At 45.9% G+C, this 15,188-nt stretch overlaps 1 long non-coding RNA gene across 1 annotated transcript; it reads left to right on the top strand.

The window, feature by feature from the left end:
* Positions 1 to 4,291: 4,291 nt before the first annotated feature.
* LOC123465115 lies at positions 4,292 to 14,206 on the top strand. The gene is made up of 2 exons (XR_006640194.1): positions 4,292 to 4,588; positions 13,749 to 14,206. It is a non-coding gene; the product is annotated as an uncharacterized LOC123465115 (long non-coding RNA).
* Positions 14,207 to 15,188: the final 982 nt, after the last annotated feature.

Here is a 15,188-nt window from a genome sequence, read left to right as displayed (position 1 = left end):
CTCAGGATGGCATCAAACATTATTCATGAATAGTCCAAAATCTTTAGTTTCTCTGTAAGAGGAAGTTAGTGTTTAGTAATTAATGTTTCTTTTTTTTTTTTTTTGTAATTAATGTTTCAAATCTTATTTTATTTGGAAATGATCTAGCTATTCAACAAACTTTCGTCACTTAGTTTAGCACAACCTTAGAAATTTCAGGTTACCAAAATCTAGACAGGCTGTTTTAGACAGACATTTCTAAAGTGTAATTATTCTTAATAGAGTTTATCTAAAAGCTCATATCTCATTTACATTTTTTTTAAAAATTTCTTCACTCGAGGTACTTTCCTTGCTGACAAACTTGTAACACATATAACAATACAACAGTATTTAACTTATAATAAACCTAGGCACAATGAAAATATTATGCTAATGTTAATGACTCTTAGACATGTCTATATTAGATTAGCAAACAAACATTAATACTAGATATTTAATATTGAATATTTCTCAGTTCACATGAATCTGATATTCATTTAGGTTAATTTCTCTGTATTTAGAATTGTCTGATTTGTAAACACTTACTTTTCTTTAGGCCAACTAAATTAGAACTCATTTACAACTTCATCAATATAAAAAAAAAAGCCAAAGACACACACTGAGACATACACAAATCCAGACAGACAGACAGATTTATAGTTTTCTGCTTGAGATTTAAAATGTCTGATGCCTCCCCACTTTTTTTTTTTTTTTTTTTTTTTTTTGGCTTGAAGTTCTAATTTGCCCTAAGCTGAGGTCTCAGGCAAAGTGGGCAATGTCTTTTAAAGACACGAAAAGGGTTAACATCAAGCTTTTCTCTAGGAAGGCATTTAAACAAGCTATTTGTTTTTAATTGCATATACAAAAAGAACCGGTTTTGCAGTTTCCAAGAAAAAAAAAATTCCATTTTAACTAGTTTTTTTCCAGAGTCTAAAGAATATCATTGTCATCCTGTGTCAAAGTCATCTTTCATTTCTGTAGTCATAATTTTATAGCTAAAACATTAACCAAATAGTGCTCAAATTGACTCTGATATCAGGGGCAGATCAGCTGATAAAAATCTTGGATTGTCCCTCTGGTGGGAAGTGAGATCTTTGTCCTATCAGACGAATCTGAAGGGTTAAGGAAATTTGCAGGAGTGTGGGAAGCTTGGTCCTTCCCCACCCTGAGAAACAGGAGTAATCAGAAGGGAATTCTTTAGGATGTTCAGGAGTGGGGGAAATTTGGTTCCCTCTCCACCTGAGAGATAAGCGTAGTTAGAAGGGGGTTCTTTAGAATGTTAGGTGAGTGTTTGATCCTTCAGGCTTTCGAATATAGAAGAAAGACCTGGACCAAAGGGAACCTCAGAATCCTTTCCTAGAGATCATATGGATATGAAAGGTCGAGTAAGGGTCATCTAGGAAATCTGATGGAGAGAGACAGAGGGGGACAGGAGATAGGGAGGCAACAGAAAGACATGAGACATGAGTCCCTCAAATCCAGATTCTGACTGAGGGCCACGAAAGACTGAACATAAGGCCTCTCCCTACTTTTGACAAAAGCTAGTGTGCCATTCAGAAGCCAGTTTTGTTTTGTTTTTTTGGAGGGGTTGGTCCCCCAGTTTGTATTGTGGCCAGGCCTTTTGCAAGGTCAAAATTTTCCAGTTTCTGAGAATATAGCCAAGGGGTGAGTCTGAGAGAGGCTTTGAGGACGTACCAGAACCCATGCTTTGCCTATATGCCATAGAATGGGGGTACTGAGAGTCACCAACTGGCAAAATGGTGCCCCTTTTTGTCTCAGTGACGTCCCCGTGCAACTAATGGCACAAAATGGCCAACCGTCCCAACAGTCTCATACGACAGTGAGAGGTGATCCCTGAGAACCGTGCCGCTAAGGTATCATGTGACCCGGGAAGAGAAAGACAGAGATTCCCGGGAGCAACCAGGTGACTCACCATTTGGCGATTCCCGGAAACATGGGATGGCTCAGAGGCAACATCTTCAATTCACTTTAGTTCAGTCGCTCAGTTGTGTCTGACTCTTTGCGACCCCATGCACTGCAGCAGGCCAGGCCTCCCTGTCCATCACCAACTCCTGGAGTTTACTTAAACTCATGTCCATTGAGTCAGTGATGCCATCCAACCATCTCATCCTCTGTCGTCCTCTTCTCCTCCTGCCTTCAATCTTTGCCAGCATCAGGGTCTTTTCCAATGAGTCAGCTCTTCACATGAGGTGGCCAAAGTATTGGAGTTTCAGCTTCAACATCAGTCCTTCCAATGAATATTCATGACTGATTTCGTTTAGGATGGACCGGTTGGATCTCCTTGCAATCCAGGGGATTCTCAAGAGTCTTCTCCAACACCACGGTTCAAAAGCATCAATTCTTCAGCATTCAGCTTTCTTTATAGTCCAACTCTCACATCCATACATGACTACTCAAAAAACCATAGCCTTGACTAGACAGACCTTTGTTGGCAAAGTAATGTCTCTGCTTTTTAACATCCTGTCTAGTTTGGTTATAACCTTTCTTCCAAGGAGTAAGTGTCTTTTTATTTCATGGCTACAATCACCATCTGCAGTGATTTTGGAGCCCCCATAAATAAAATCTGACACTGTTACCACTGTTTCTCCATCTATTTGCTATGAAGTGATGCGACCAGATGCCATGATCTTTGTTTTCTGAATGTTGAGCTTTAAGCCAACTTTTTCACTCTCCTCTTTCACGTTCATCAAGACGCTCTTTAATTATTCTTCATTTTCTGCCATAAGAGTGGTGTCATCTGCATATCTGAGGTCATTGCTATTTCTCCCAGCAATCTTGATTCCAGCTTGTGCTTCCTCCAGCTCAGCATTTCTCATGATGTACTCTGAATATAAGTTAAATAAGCAGGGTGACAATATACAGCCTTGATGTACTCATTTTCCTATTTTGAGGCAACATCTAAGCTCCTTAAATCAATCCTGACTGAAAGGGAAAGAAGTGAAAGTGACAGGGAAGAAGGCTGAGGAATTTGCCTTACAATCCTATCGGGAGGTGGTGGCCAAGGGACGTTGGTCTCTGTTTTGCTTCAACCACTATGTGCCTTACATGGTGCATAGAAGTTGTCTTGCTGGGGGCGTATGACCTTGTGGCCTGATCCATTCCGTGTCCCCTTTATCCTCACATGGGAGTCTTCATGTGGCAGGCGCCCTAATGGCTCTTAAGTGCCTGACCCATGCCCACACAATATTGGATGGCCTAGTCCTCAGTTGGAAAGAAAACAAAAGAGAGACCCTCACCCATTCAGGCAGCAGCTGCTGGGGCGCAGTGAGCAGTGGGGCCTTGGGAACACACCAGGGGGTAACCCTGGCCAGAGTTCCTCAGTTGCTTCCACAACACTTGCCTATTGGCAGAGGGTCCCTATGAGAAAGGAGAAGTGAGGACATGGGAAAGAGACCCCAAGGTCCCCATACGGGCCACCAAAAATGTCGTGGTCTGGGCGTGGGTTGTAAAAGAATTTCCATACATGAAACAGAATGAAAGAATAAAGTTCATTAGAGTGGGAGACACTGTTAAGAACAGCAGGCCAGTTCAAGGGAGAACCCACGTTGAATGGGGGGGGGGGGGGGGGGGGGGAGGTTCCTTAGTCCACTTTTATACCCAGGGTACAAGGAGTGGGATGGGGATCTTGCGGGTCATTTGCTGATTGGATGAGGCCCCTATACTGGGTGGAGGGAAGAGTAAGGTAAATGCCTCCTCCCTATGGGGTAGGAGGGGAACAAGTTATACTGTTCCATTAATAGTTACAACATTGGGGATGGGAGGGAAGGACGATAAGGGTCTGGTTTTTCCATTCCTGAATTCCAAGACCCTCCTTGGTTATCTACTCTTTCGTCCTTGGGTCACCACATGGCTTTGTTAGGTAGGTAGAATAGGGAAAAGGAGTCCAAAATGGCGGTGGCTAAAAGACAAGGAAGGTCAAAGGAAGGTCCGAGGACCAGAGTGAAAACTTCAGACAGAACAAACAGCACTCCTGGCTAAGCCCAATTTGCATAGGGCAGGCCCAGGTGGAGGAAAAAACATAGAAAAGGAGGAGCCAAAGTGCTTCCTCACAGACTCTCTCTCCCGCGTGCATGCGCACGCGCGCTCTCTCTCTCTCTCTCTCCCTCCCCCTCCCCACGCACTCCTCCACTCTCTTCTCTTTGAGTCTTGGATTCCTCTGCTATCTCCTAAATAAAATAGAGCTGTAACACTGATTTGCCTAAGAGCTGTAGCACAGTTTGTCCAAGACCCAAGAGCTGTGACGCACCGAGGGCTTTAATGTCCATCACTCCAAATCTTTGTTGTGACGAGACAAAGAACCGAGGAACATACACTCAGGTGACATCTATGGTGCCATGACTCGGATTTAACCTGGCTGAAACAACCTCTACGAGGAAGAAGCCAAGCACAACAGGAGCCCAGTTCAGCGAAGCTCCCGTGGTAGAAGCGGAAGGCGAAGAAACCCAGAGCAGAGGAAGGCCCATCGTGCTGGAAACCAGGACAGCGAAAAACGAACTCAGTAGAAAGCTCACGCGGCCCAGTCTCAGATTCCAGAAGACCTCCGGTTAAGGTAAGAGGTCCTCGCTCCTATGGCTGGAGGGACCTTTACAATCTCTCGTTTCTTGTTTCCTCAAACCTCCCGCTAACAGGCGGGCGGCAGGGGCACAATTGAGGGACTCTGGAGAGGCTACTCCTCAGCATGTCCCAAAGGCGCTATCTGCTGAGCCCCAATAGCTGTTACACAAGTCGGTGGGGGTTCTTCTGTCCTTTCTCTTCTCTGTGCCAAAGATTAGACCAATGAAACTGTGAGCACCGGTCAGATGTTTAGCAAATTTTCCGGCGGGCTATGAAGGGGATTCCTTGGCATGTTTTTTCCCACCGCTTTTTCCTCCTGTCCTTCAGCTCTCTCCCGGGACTCAAGCCCGGCCAAAACTAATGAAACTCAGGCTCTGATGTCTCATTGCAAAAATTCATTGAGAGACAAAGCGATAAGAGGTAGATTTGTTAGGATCCAGAGAAAAGCCACCCTTCAGGGTGTGAACCATTGCCGAGGGCAAGGGCTGCGGCCATGGAATTAGGCCTGGCTAGGTTTTGTGAGGGGATGGAATTCATATGCTAATGAATGAGAGGATCATCCCAGCCATTGGGGAACCACCCACTCCTCCCTCTTTTACCTTGTGCCTTGGAGCTGTCTTGCCACCTCTGGGTGGGTCTGTTGCCTTATAGATTGGGGATTAAGGTTTACTTGAATTTGACTTGTCATCTTGGACCCAATTGATTTTAATTGGTTTACATTATACCCTTGTGCTATGTCATTCTTTCAAAGGTTGCGCTCTGCCCCCTTCCCTCCTGTTTCATGCTCTTTTCCTGAGCCCCATCCAGACCCACAAGGCTGCCTCTACAATCTTCTGGAGAGACAACCAGAAAATAGCTAGCCTTGGGAGGGAAATACTCTATAATATTCAACCCCCTAATCCTACCCAATACTGGTCACACTGGAGATCTTGGGGACGCCCAAACTCCAGTCCGGGGGGTCCCAGGAGGTCATCATGCCTTGACCTGCCTAGGGATCAGTCTTCAAAAGGTTGCCACGCCTCAACCTGTTCGGGGATCCTTTAGTCCCAGGGGTCCCAGGAGGTCGTCACGCCTCGACCTGCCCAGGGACCCAATCCTCGGGAGGCTGTCATGCCTCGACCTGCCTGGGGATTCGATCTCTAGGAGGCTGTCACGCCTCAGCCTGCCTGGGGATCTGCACCCTGGCCCGGGGACGCCTGGCTCTCAGGTTGCAACAGTTCTGGGTAGGGTAAGCTTCAGAAAGACTCACCTCTAAGGAAGTCTACCTATGGAAACAGAAAGAAGCCTATTACTTATGGGGCTGTGCCCAGTCTCAGCAATAACTCAGGAACCCAGTGAGAATCCCATTGCCTTTCTGGAGAGGCTAAAAGAGGCACTCCAAAAGTTTACCAACCTGGACTTAGACTCTTACGAGGGACGGGTGATTTTAAAGGACAAATTCCTGTCTCAATGTGCATCAGATATCAGAATTAAGTTACAGCAGCTACAACAGCAGGACCCTGCTGCCTCTTTAGATGAGATGGTCCAGACAGCCACCAATACCTTTTATAACAGAAAACAGAGGGAGGCCAAGGCCCAGGAGAAGGAGAGAAAGAAAGAGACAAGGCATGCCCAGATGCTGGCCGCCCTCCAGAGAAGCCCTATGGCAAACCCCGAGTCCTTGAGGGACAGGGCACGAGACAGATGCCTGATCTGTAGACAGGTGGGGCATTGGGCCAAAGAGTGTCCAAACCGTGACAAGTCTCCTAGAAGGGCTTGCCACAAATGCCATCAACTGGGACATTGGGTGGCACTCTGCCCTCGGGACCCAAGAGCCTCAAGGTCAAGCGCCAAGCCTACCCTCACGATGGTTCAAGAAGACTGAAGCGGCCCGCTTCAGCCAGCCCGCCTGTCACAGATAACCATCACGGGGCTGGAGCCAAGGGTGCAACTGGATGTGGCAGGTAGGTCCGAGAATTTCTTGGTTGACACAGGGGCTACCTACTCTGTCTTGATCTCTTACTCTGGAGCCTTCTCCTCCCAAACCTGTACCGTTTTGGGTGCTACAGGAAAAGCAACTACTAAAAGATTCACCCGAGCACTTCTTTGTTGCTGGGATGGACAAATATTTTCCCACCAGTTTCTGGTGGTTCCTGAGTGTCCTGCCTCCTTATTGGGAAGAGATATACTCACTAAACTGGGGACCACCCTTGTGATGGGAAGTTTTTCAGCCCCTAGAGCTCTACAGCTCCTGGCTACTACTGAAGAACCCATTACACCTTCAATAGAGAGGGACCAAAAACTGGGAAGACAAAATTAACCCCCAGGTGTGGGACCAGGGGATTCCTGGACGAGCCCACCAAGCTGAATCGGTCATCATTGTCCTCCGAGATCCCACTCGGTTTCCTAACCGGAAACAATATCCTCTCAACAGAGAGGCTCGGGAGGGACTACAGCCTTTAATAAATAAATTCCTTGCTTGTGGGCTATCGGTCCCCACCAGTTCGCCATGTAACACCCCAATCCTCTCAGTAAAGAAAAAAGACAGAACCTGGCGAATGGTTCAAGATCTCCGGATTATAAATGAAGCTGTAGTCCCCCTCCATCTCACAGTACCCAATCCCTATGTAATCTTGGGAGAAATCCCACCCAGTGCCAAATGGTTTACAGTCTTGGATCTCAAAGATGCATTTTTTTGCATGCCACTGGCTAAAGAATCCCAATACCTTTTTGCCTTTGAGTGGGAGGCCCCAGGAGAAAAACACCAACAGATGACTTGGACAGTATTACCTCAGGGGTTCAGAGATAGCCCCCACTTGTTTGGACAGGCTCTTAGCCAGGATCTCCTAGATCTGGACCTGGGACCTAATGGGAAAATATTACAATATGCAGATGACCTACTAATCTGCTCTCCAGATGAGAAAAGTGACCAACAACATGCAATTCAGGTTCTAAACTTCTTGGCAGAAAGGGGATATAAAGTCTCCCGTGCTAAGGCACAGATAGTCAAGACAAAGGTCACTTACCTGGGAGTTCAGATTACACACGGGTAATTCTCCAGTTGCCCTCCCCCACGACTCGAAAACAATTGTGAGCTTTCCTGGGGCTAACTGGTTATTGTAGAATCTGGATACCCAACTATGGTCTAATTGCCCAGCCCTTATACGAAAGCTTAAAGGGACGAGATGATTCAATCCCATTGATGTGGGGAACTCCTCAAAAGGAGGCAGAGGCTACACTAAAACAGGCCTTAACTCAGGCACCCGCCTTGAGGTTGCCAGGCCCAAAAAAAGCATTCCAACTTTATGTCCATGAAAGAGAGGGAATAGCCTTGGGAGTGTTAACTCAAAGGTTGGGATCTGAGCCCCAGCCTGTAGCTTACTTATCCAAGAGGCTCGATCCAACTTCCCAAGGTTGGCCTCCCTGCCTTCGAAACCTTGCAGCTATTGTAATCATGATAGAAGATGCTTTAAAACTCTCCTTTGGGGGCAAACTAACTATTTTTACCAGCCACCAAGTAAAACAACTCCTAAATGGGAGAGGCCATTTATGGATGTTTGATCAAAGAATCCTCAGATATCAAGTAATGCTGATGGAAAATCCAGGCCTCACTATATCCCCTTGTGAGGTTCTTAACCCAGCCACCCTCCTACCTACCCCCGAGGGCTCTCTCCCAATTCACTCTTGTCTAGAAACCTTGGACCACTGGACAAAACCCCGAGAGGGATTGTCAGAAGATCCTCCGACCAATCCTGAGGAAATCTGGTACACTGATGGAAGCAGCTTTGTCTTGGATGGAAAAAGAAGAGCCCGGTATGCAGTAGTCTTCAATTTTGAGACCATAGAGGCTAAGCCTCTGCCACCAGGTACTTCAGCCCAATTAGCTGAGCTCATAGCCCTGACTCGAGCTTTAGAGCTGGGAAAAGGAAAAAGAATAGCCATTTACACTGACTCCAAGTATGCCTTTCTGGTGCTACATGCACATGCGGCTGTTTGGAAAGAAAGGGGCCACTTGACCACCCGAGGGTCCCCAATCAAACATGGTGATCAGATTCTTCGACTCTTGGAGGCAGTCCACCTGCCCACTGAGGTTTCAGTCTCCCTCTGTAAAGGACACCAAAAAAGGAACACAGAAGTGGCACGAGGGAACCAAGCAGCTGATCAGGCAGCTAGGAGAGCAGCATTACAGAACCATGACCTAATAGGGATTGCCACCTTAGTTCCACAGACTAATTTGCCAGAAACTCCTTCATATACTGAAGGTGAGATTCTTAAAGCTAAGAGCGAGGGCTTTCAAGAAGATCATATGGGGTGGTTCCAAAAGGAGGGACTCCTTTTTCTGCCTGGAAACCTCCAATGGAAGTTGGTTAACTCCTTACATGCCACTACTCATTTAGGCGAAAAGGCCCTCCAAAGATTACTAGAAAGGTCTTTCAGAGGAACAAGCCTCCAAACAACTATAAGACAGGTGGTCTCCTCTTGTCCCACTTGCCAATTAAACAACCCACAAGGAGATCGAAGACTCCAGCTGGCCCAGCCCATCCAATGACGTGGGGCCTACCCAGGAGAGGACTGGCAGATGGACTTCACCCAGATGCCAGTTTCTCAAGGGTATAAATAACCTATTAGTCATGATAGATACATTCACAGGATGGATTGAAGGCTTTCCCACCTGGACTGAGAAGGCTGAGGAGGTGGTAAAAAAACTGCTCCATGAAGTCATTCCAAGATTTGGTCTGCCCAGGTCATTACAAAGTGACAATGGGACATCATTTACTTCTAAGGTCACCCAAAGAGTCTCAAAAGCATTGGACATTACTTATTATCTCCATTGTGCCTGGAGGCCTCAATCTTCAGGAAAAATAGAAAGAGCCAATCAATTCTTAAAATCAGCGATAAAAAAGATAACCCAGGAGACCTCCCTGGGATGGAAGGAGGCTTTACCAATAGCTCTCCTCCGCACCCGCATTGCCCCTAAGGAACAGGTTGGTTTTAGTCCTTATGAGATGCTATATGGGAGACCTTTTGTTTATGTCAATGACCTCTTCCTAGATCCAGAGGTTCAAACCCTCCAGTCTTATACCATAGCCATGGGGCAATTCCAACAGGATATACACTTGTGGGGTATGAACCAGGACCCAAAAGATTCCAAAGAGTCACCACTATATGCTCCAGGAACTCAAGTCCTAATAAAATTCTGGAAAGATGGGTCCCCAAAGGCTCAACTCCAGCCCACATGGAAGGGCCCCTACCCTGTAATACTTTCTACCCCCACAGCAGTCAAGGTACCAGGACATGACTCCTGGATTCACTACTCACGATTCAAGGCATGGAAGAAAACAGGAGAGGACACTCAATACACCTGTGAGCCCCTGGGAGATCTCAGATACCTATTCAGGACTACCAATGAGTGTCATTCTAATGAACACCCCCAAAATCTGGTTTCTGGGGATAAGATTTCTCAGGATAACTCTAAGGGGCCAACACAGCTTGACAGAGACTGTACTCCAAAACAGACAGGAGATAGATCTTCTGATTCCTGAACAAGGAGGGACTTGAGCCATCCTGGCCATGTGAATTTAAAATTGACCAATGTCCCTACTAGTCCTCGTTATGCTATATTGATGATGCCTATGATTATTCCATGTACTGTCAATTGTCTAACCTGTTTTGTCTCTGCCCAGGTCAATCAGCTACAACATGCAGTGCCAGTTCAACAAAGATATAAAACTACAGCTGACCACGAAAAATATCACACACCCCTGGACACCACTATAAGGACTCTGAAGATTGAGACTAGCAAGAGGGGGAGGCCCAATACCCCTCGCTGCCCCAGTTCAGCAGGAAGTAGCCAGAAAGACCTCGACGCCCCTATTCCCAAAGAATTGGGCCTCCTATCTCTTGAGGGGGGAATGTTAGGTAGGTAGAATAGGGAAAAGGAGTCCAAAATGGCGGTGGCTAAAAGACAAGGAAGGTCTGAGGACCAGAGTGAAGACTTCAGGCAGAACAAACAGAACAAACAGCACTCCTGGCTAAGCCCAATTTGCATAGGGCAGGCCCAGGTGGAGGAAAAAACATATAAAAGGAGGAGCCAAAGCGTTTCCTCACGGACTCTCTCTTCCGCGTGCATGCGCACACACTCTCTCTCTCTCCCTCCCCACGCACTCCTCCACTCTCTTCTCTTTGAGTCTTGGATTCCTCTGATATCTCCTAAATAAAATGGAGCTGTAATACTGATTTGCCTAAGAGCTGTAACACGGTTTGTCCAAGACCCAAGAGCTGTGACGCGCTGAGGGCTTTAATGTCCGTCGCTCCAAATCTTTGTTGTGACGAGACAAAGAACCGAGGAACATACACTCGCATGACATCTATGGTGCTGTGACTTCGAAAGGTTGTCACGCCTCAACCTGTTCAGGGATCCTCTAGTCCCAGGGGTCCCAGGAGGTAGATGTCACACGAGTGTATGTTCCTCGGTTCTTTGTCTCGTCACAACAAAGATTTGGAGCGACGCACATTAAAGCCCTCGGTGCGTCACAGCTCTTGGGTCTTGGACAAACCGTGCTACAGCTCTTAGGCAAATCAGTGTTACAGCTCTATTTTATTTAGGAGATATCAGAGGAATCCAAGACTCAAAGAGAAGAGAGTGGAGGAGTGCGTGGGGAGGGAGAGAGAGAGAGTGTGTGCGCATGCACGCGGAAGAGAGAGTCCATGAGGAAGCGCTTTGGCTCCTCCTTTTATATGTTTTTTCCTCCACCTGGGCCTGCCCTATGCAAATTGGGCTTAGCCAGGAGTGCTGTTTGTTCTGTCTGAAGTTTTCACTCTGGTCCTCAGACCTTCCTTTGACCTTCCTTGTCTTTTAGCCACCGCCATTTTGGACTCCTTTTCCCTATTCTACCTACCTAACAGCTTAATAGGGAGATGCACCCTAGGCCTAGCTTTCACTCTTGGCTTCATATTTTCAGAGCTTCCAGAGAAGCCTACTACTCTGCCAAACCTTAAAACTCACAGGGCAAAATGTGTATTTCACTGGTATGATTATCTGGCTGCAATAACGGTTCCCTCTCTGGGGACTACAGATCAGATGTTATGCTAAGAGCTGATACTCTGGCTAACTTTCAGGCCTTAATGCTGAACAAATACAAATTACAAGCGTGGTTTTACAGAACAGATTGGTCTTAGATATTCCAAGGGCTGGACAGGGAGGTACTTGTGCCATTATTCATATCCAATATGAGCACTAATGTTACTCACTTACTAAACACATGAACAAGATGATTCAGGCTATGGATTCTCCTGAAGCCTCAGTCACCACACTTTGGGAAACGTTAACCAGCTCCCATGGTGGAAAACTATCTTAATCATAATAATTCTAATTGTTCTGTTTTTACTGTTTGCTCCCTGCAACTGTAACTGTGTAACTGGATTTGTTTCTAACCCTTTGAAAGCTTTTCAGTTACAAATGGTTGTTCAGGCTCCTAGGAGTGCCACAGACTCCTCCAACTATTACTTGGGCCTACTGGATCAGAGACCCTCAGTATAAGGGTTAGGTGAATATGTTGCCTCAACAATTTAGGGGCAGCGCCCCATCACAGTAGGAAGTAGTTATGGAACAAAAACGATTCCCCATACCCTCAGCAACATAATTCTCCTAAAAGAAAAGGGGGGAATGAAAGAGTCAGTTCCTAGGCAGGTTGATAAGAAGTCTGGGGTCCCCGAGGAGGTGAAAGGGGTCTGGGGTTCTCAAGGAGGAGATAGGGGTCTGGAATTCTCCAGAAGGAGGAAAGGACAAACTTTTTTCCCCCTCTCTACATTCCTTAGTCTTAGTCATATAAAATGGCTTTTTTTCTTTAAGCCTGGAACTGATGCTTACACAACTCAGTTTAAACTCTGTGAAAGTGAAGTCGCTCAATCGTGTTTGATTCTTTGCAACCCCATGGACTGTAGCCTATCAGACTCCTCTGTCCATGGGATTTTCCAGGCAATAGTATGGGAGTGGATTGCCATTTCCTTCTCCAGAAACTCTGTACTAGGGATTATATAACAACAATGTATCCTGCTTGAGGACAGTTTTTCCTTCCTGAAAACCTTCTGACTAATCCTGGTATTTTAGAATGTATATTATGGGAGTGGATCTGGTAGGATCTTTCTGTTGTTGAGTTCTAATCCTGTTATCCTAAGATGTAAATTGTGGGAGTGGGTCTGGTAAAATTGTCACAAACTTAAGACATTCTTTTGATTTATTGTAATAACTAATTAAAAAGTATATAATTCCCTTGCTAAAGACTAGTGAGAGGGACACTCTCTACCTCCTTCCGATGTCTATGTCAGAGGCTTTCTCTGTCCCTGTTTATACTTTAATAAAACTCTGCTACACAATAGCTCTCGATTGATCAAGTCTGGTTCCTGGTCCCAAAGCTAAATCTTCTTCAGAGATCAAGAATCTGACACCATAAGCTATTATTGTGACCCAGATTTAATCTCTAATTTACATTTATTCCCTACCTTAGGCTATCAAATACATTTGTCTGTGGGTTATTTTGAGACCTGTAAGATTAAAATGTACATAAGACAATCACAGGGGACATAGTACGTGCCCTATAAATATGAACACATTTCCTTCAGGAGATGAGTTCAGTCAGTTACTACACATAGAAATATTTATAAGTGGTGCAAAGTTGATAATTTTGGTGAAAATAAACTCTGTCTTCTCAGGAATTTATATTTTACAGTCTGCTTTGTTGTCCACATCTGACAAGAGATTTCTGAAACAACAAAGAAAAGGAAGAACATATATTCAAATTTTTAAACAAACAATAAAGTGCCTAATTACCATCAAATGACCATCTAGTAATTTGATGTTCCATTCCATTAAAGAAGTATTGACTTAAGTAATATATATTATGATGTAAAGAAGTTTTCCTCAAAGGCATTTGAAGCTATGTCATCACAAGCATGGAACAGAAATACTTTTTATAAAGAACAATGTAGTTCTCATTACAGGAAATTTTTTTCTCCTTTAATAATTTTTTAACATTCAATATCTTTATTTATTTTTTTTTTTTGGCTATGTTTATTTGGTTTTGCTGCATGTGGACTTTCTCTAGTTGCAGCCAACAGGAGCTACTCTCTAGTTGCTGTGTGCAGCCTTCTCACTGATGTAGCTATTTTTGTTGCAGAGCACAAGCTTTAGAGCACAGGCTCAGTACTTGTGTTGCACAGGCTTGTTGTTCCGAGACACGTGGTATCCTTGCAGACCAGGGATCAAACCTGTGTCCAATGCATTGGCAGGTGGATTTTTACCACTGTACTACCAGGTAAGTGCTACTAAGTGTCTTTCAACTGAGGAAATCCCAGTATCTTTCAACCAGGATCCTCATGTATCTTTTAACTGAGGGGCTATGTATGTTAATACATTGCCACATAAAATTTGGTGTCCTCAACCAATAACGGGGTGATCTAAAAACCAGGAGACAATTCTCCAAACTTATCTGGACCTGCTGAGGAGGATGGGCCCAAGCGGCCCTTCCAAGCCAGAAGGTCCAAAGCACAGAATGGCGCCTGCTTTTCAATCCTGCGTTCCCGTCAGGGTGCACTGTCGCTGGGCCACTGCAGTGACTACTAAACTTGATCCTTGGATAAGTGGTATGTCAAGACATTTTTTCTCCCTAGAAGTGTTAGTATGAAGTAGCCCATTCTAAGAGTTGTGTGTTTTATATTCTAGCTTGTCATTCCCACACAAATCCAGTTCTTCTTTACTTAAACTGCTTCAATTAATTCTAATCGCGGGAATATTCCTGGGTCCAGCCACCACCCCACACCAACCCCCGCCCCACCCCCACGACCGCCTCACATCAACCCTCACGCACCCTCAGCCGTGCGGCCACACCAGGTTTCAGTTCCCTGACCTCTGAATCGCTTCAGCCTCATCCGCAGGAATCCTATTGTTAAGAGACAACCTTCTTCGTTTCAAACGTAATCATCCCACAGAATTTTACGCTTTTATTTTAAAAGTGTTACAGTTATTTAAACTAATGAAGAATCTATGATGCAACCCAAGACGTGTAAAACCCTCTGTATGAGTGTGTGAGTGATTAGTTGCTCAGCCGTGCCCTCCTCCTTGGGACGCTACGGACTCTAGCCAGCCATGATCCTGTCCATCGGGATTCTCCAGAAAAGAACAGAAGTGACCATGTCTTCCTTCCGGGGATCTTCCCAGTCCGGCGATGGAACCCAGGTCTCCCGCATTGCAGCCAGATTCTTTTCCGGTCTGAGCCACCAGGAAACCCTCAAGTACTTTTCAACACTGACAAGACGCCTCGGGAACCGAACCTAGAAGCCTGCAAGTATCCTCTTGGCCCCACTCTGTGCGGCTAATCCTCGCTGGGTTCATTTCGTGGAGGTTCGGCCCCGCTCGGCTCCGCCCCTCGCAACCCCAGACGCAGGCGTGTCCTACGCCAGACCCCTCACACGCCCAGACGCAGGGTGGGGATCCTACGCCCCTACCCTCACGCCCTAGACGCAGGCCTGTCTACGTCCCGCCCCTCACACGCCCAGCGGCAGGCGAGTGTCCTACTCTCCGCCCCTCGCTGAGGCTTTAGTCTTGTACTAAGGGCGGA

Source organism: Bubalus bubalis, chromosome 18 (genome assembly GCF_019923935.1).
Source record: "Bubalus bubalis isolate 160015118507 breed Murrah chromosome 18, NDDB_SH_1, whole genome shotgun sequence".
In the NCBI taxonomy this organism is placed as follows: domain Eukaryota; kingdom Metazoa; phylum Chordata; class Mammalia; order Artiodactyla; family Bovidae; genus Bubalus; species Bubalus bubalis.
The sequence above is the reverse complement of the archived record's forward strand: the minus strand, read 5'-3'. Positions and strand labels throughout refer to the sequence as shown.